General features: G+C 43.2%; 1 pseudogene across 1 annotated transcript; it reads right to left on the bottom strand.

The window, feature by feature from the left end:
• Positions 1-317: 317 nt before the first annotated feature.
• On the bottom strand, positions 318-1,678 carry LOC307051583 (elongation factor 1-alpha 1-like; annotated as a pseudogene). The gene has a single exon. The product of its transcript is annotated as an elongation factor 1-alpha 1-like (transcript).
• Between the last annotated feature and the right edge of the window lie 2,926 nt (positions 1,679-4,604).

Below are 4,604 nucleotides of genomic sequence, written 5' to 3'. Positions count from 1 at the left end.
CCATTCTCTTCATCTTAGTCTTCACTCCCCACTTTTTTTTTCTCATTAAACTTTCTTTTAATGGTTTTCAAAATTCTGTGACAGATTTTTGGTCAAGTTGTTTCCATGAAAATACTGATTTTTTAAAACGAATACGTTACACACAAAAAAAAACAAATGGTTCACAAAACATTCTCCTTTCCTCCTGAAGGTTTTACGATGCATTATCATCACTAACTAGTCTTTTACTATTAAACTTAAATGGCCAATTCAGACCACCCATTCTGAGACTGTTCTACCACGATTAAGAGCAGGCTGGCAGGTATGAGGGATAATATTCATTTAGTCTTCTGAGTCTTCCCAGCAGACTTGGTGACTGAACCAGCTCCAGCCACCTTCTTGTCCTCTGCTCTGATGACACCTGTGGCAACCGATTGTGTCTTATCTCACAAACAGCAAAAGGGCCCAGAGGCGGATAGGCAGGGAAGCTATCAACACAGGTGGGCTTGTCAGGAACCACATCAACTCAGCAGCATCACCACATGGCAAGAATTTGGGCCCAGAACAACAATCAATCTTCTCCCTCGGCTCAGCAAACTTGCAAGCAATGTGAGCTGTGACAATTCAGCGCAGGTGTGTAGCCAGCCCTGATTTGGCCTGGATACGGTTCAGGATCATCACCCAAGCCATGAAGCCAGCTGCTTACACTGGTGGGTCATTTTTGCTATCCCACCAGCCCCAATGCCCACGATGAACATCTTTGACAGACACATTCTTGACACTGAAGCTCACACTGTCCCCAGGAAGAGCTTCACTCAAAGCTTCATGGTGCGTTTCAACAGACTTTACTTCAGTTGCCTGGAGCAAATGACCACCATGCTAGGGGTGAGAACACCAGTCTCCACTCGGCTGCCAGGGACAGTGCCAATACTACCAATTTTGTAGATGTCCTGGAGGGGGAGAGGCAAGGGCTTGTCAGTTGGATGAGTTGATGGCAGGGTGCGATCCCAAGCCTCAAGCAGCATGGTTCCACTGGCATTGCCACATTCACAGGTGACTTTCCATCCCTGGAACCAAGGCATGTTAGCACTTGGCTCCAGCATGCTGTCACCATTCCAACCCGAAATTGGCACAAATGCTACTGTGCTGGGGTTGAGTCAATTTTCTTAATGTAGGTGCTGACTTCCTTTATGATTTCCTTGTATCACTGCTGGCCACAGAGTAGCTCAGTGGGATCCATTTTGTTAACACCAACAATTCGTTGTTTCACACCCAGTGTGGAAGCCAGAAGGGCATGCTGACGGTCTGCCCGTTCTTGAAGATCCCTGCTTCAAATTCACCAACACCGGGAACAACAATCAGGACAGCACAGTCAGCAGGAGATGTGCCTGAAATCATGTTTTGGATAAAGTCTCTGTCTTGGGGCATCAGTGATGGTCACAAAATACTTGCTGGTTTTGAATTTCCATAGGGAGCTATCAATGGTGACACCAAGCTCACCTTCAGCTTACAGTTTATCCAAGACCCAGACCGCCTTGAAGGAGCCCTTTCCCATCTCAGCAGACTCCTTCTCAAATTTTTTGATGGTTCTTCTGTCAATCCCACCATATTTCTAGGTCAGGTGGCTAGCAGTGGTAGACTTGCCTGAATCTATGTGTCCAGTGATGACCATGTTGATAGGAGTCTATTCCTTTCCCATCTTGGCTTAGATTTAGCAGTGGTTTTCATGACATCTGTGTTCTGGCAGCAAACCCAATGCTTCTTCCCTCTTTTTATTTCTTTAATTCCCATTTTTCTCCTTTTGACTTTGCCTTGCCTTCAGTGTGCACATTGGACCTTAGCCCTCGGTGAACTAACACTTAACAGTTTCATGACCCTTAAACCACATCAAGAAAGTCACAAAAGGCTCCTCGAAGGATCAGGAAGAAATACTGCACCTATAAATACACACAGCTGACTTTCTAGGTCTCCTTCAATCATAACTTCAACCTCAAAAAGCAGTTGAAAAGGCCGTCTAATTGTTTACAACATTTGTTAGAACCCTGGATGCAGTTTGGTTTGGAGGTGTGATTCTGATTTGGAAGTTTCCCAGGTGATTCTTGTCCACACCCAAGTCCCCACTGAGATCCTTCCCCAGATAGCCAGTGAAGAACCAGAAATCACAATGAAATGCCATAGTCCATATGAAGCTATTTCCACTGTAGAGAAAAACTATGCTTCATGGGAAACTATGCATTGTCTGCACACAGCACACCCTTCCCGTTATCTGATTCTAGTCTTCACTGTCCTTGAGCTATTTTACAACTTGTATGTTATAGGTAACTGACAGACATGCAAATGCTTCCCTGTCTGGTAGAGGTTCAATTGATTTCTCTCCACTCCCCCTGGGAAAAAAACCAGTTTTGTTCTATTTGCATTCTCATTTCAATATTCCTGATCTTTAAATGTCTCTTTTCAGATTCTCTTGAACCAGTTATAACATCTGTCGGTTCCGTCTTTGATTAATGAGCAGAATCAAATCTTTAACATATACACATTTTTATATCTGTACGAGGATCACGATTTTACCTTTCTATGAAAATTATCTTTTAACACCACTCTCCCCAGCCTTTTCTCATCATTCTTTTCCCACCTCTGATGGTTTGTTCAATGTATAAATCAGGTGATGGTGATTCAGCATTTGATGGGTACAAATAATTTTATAGGTACAACAGGCCATAATACTTTGGAGGTGGGGTGTCCCAGAAAATCTGGGATGTGTGGTTGCTGAACAATCTTTCTCATAAAACAATATAGCTGGAAAGGGTCTTAGCTCCATCTAGTCCTTCACTATAGGAACTAGGCCAACCAAAGCCCAGAAATATGGAGAGTTTTTTCAAGATTGCACAGATTTTGAGTAGCAACAAAATTGAATTTGAACCCAGATCTGGCTAACTCCAGACTCCAAAGCCTTTATTACTACAGTCAATCTTCTCTTCCTAAAGTGGGCCTGACAATATGAACCTGAAGGGGACTGTAAGACTTAAAGCCAGAATCTAAATAGAAAAACCTAACATCAATGCCACAGCAGGCCCTCTGTGCTCTCCCTCAATGCCTGAAATGAAATGACAAAACAAATGGCACCACTCCTGTGTCTGACTGGTCAACCAGTCTCCTTAATTCATAGGCACACTTCACATGTCATTTATCCTCCCACAGTGCTGAAGCACGTAATAAATGCTCGATAAAATTTTGTTGAATAGAACTGATTGGAGTAGAAGTAGCAGAGACGCAAAGGACCCGCAGCTGATTTTAAACAAGGAAGCTTTAACTAGAGAGCTCGAAGGAGCCAGCCTGTTGTTTTCATCCCAAGTTGCACCCTAATCCTTCTGTGAACCATACATCCTAAAAATAACCCAACCAGGTTTGTAGTGAATAATTTATAATCTAGAACAATTATTGTAACTAAATACTCTGACCCACTTTTTGCTGGAAACTCATGGTACATTCCGATTGACATAGGAGGACTGTCAGAAACGCTTTGGAGTGAATGACAGCCTATTTTAGGAAATCAGTAGCCGCACTTACATTGGTTGCGCTTCCTTCCCATGTCGGTTTTCAGTTCGGGCGGATGATGCAGGGCGGTATTAACAAAGGCACCCTATAGCATGGATGCCTGAGAGCTCTTTAAACTGTGTGCTAACAATATTTTTATATACTCTGTCTTTCCCTCACCTTCCTGCCCCCCGCCCCCCCACCCCCCCAAGCTGTTTCCTTCGCTGCCTGAGCTGTTTGGCCCTGTCTGAACTGCTGCTGCTGAAGCCTTTTCTGGCAGGTTGCCCAGGGAGCAGCTCTCCTGTCGATTCCGCCTCTCTCCAGGAGTTGCCTGCCTTCGGTATAATGGGCAACATTGAAAGCCGCAAGGCGTTCGGTCGACAAGGTCAGAGTGCCTTTCATTCCCGCAATAATCAACCAGTGTAGCTCTTCCTCAGACCTGGGGAGAGAGAAGATAGAGGTCAAAAGAGCAATTACATTTCACATTGACTCCAGAAAAGGCTTGGATCACAAGACTAAAAAGCAAAACGGATTCTCGCTTCATTCTGTTCCATTCTCTCTCTGGTCATCTTTGTTATTAACACTAGCCTGAAACCATAACAAGTTTTAGCTTGATGACGTGCAAAGCGCATTTTCCGCCTCCAGATGAGATCTTTCTTCTTAGACATTTAGCACTGTCAGAATATTGCAAAAGAATGCAAATGAGCTGCAGGATCTATAACCAGAGACAGTAAGCAAAGGCCATTAATTATGTTTTTAAAAAATGTTAACCCTAGCAGACTGTATAACAAGCAATTGTGCTAATTTCAATCTGTAATCAGCCCCTACATTAGCATAACTTTATTTATTTAGAATTAAGGCAACAATTTAGAGAATATAATTTAGTTGGAAATGTCAGTAATTTTGCAGTGGCAGATTGTTGTTACAAAGCTACCTCTATTTGACCTTACAGCTGCCAGGACTAATTACTTTAATTGCATTAATTGCACTGACCATTCTGGTGTTTAGTGTAGTTGCTGTTTTCCCTTTAACCACTGAACAAATCAACCAGGCTGAATTCTGAGGAAAATGGGCCAATGTTTTCTTCTAAA

Source organism: Hyperoodon ampullatus (assembly GCF_949752795.1).
Source record: "Hyperoodon ampullatus genome assembly, chromosome: 4".
Classification (NCBI taxonomy): Eukaryota; Metazoa; Chordata; class Mammalia; order Artiodactyla; family Ziphiidae; genus Hyperoodon; species Hyperoodon ampullatus.
This window is presented reverse-complemented; position numbering and strand designations above follow the sequence as displayed.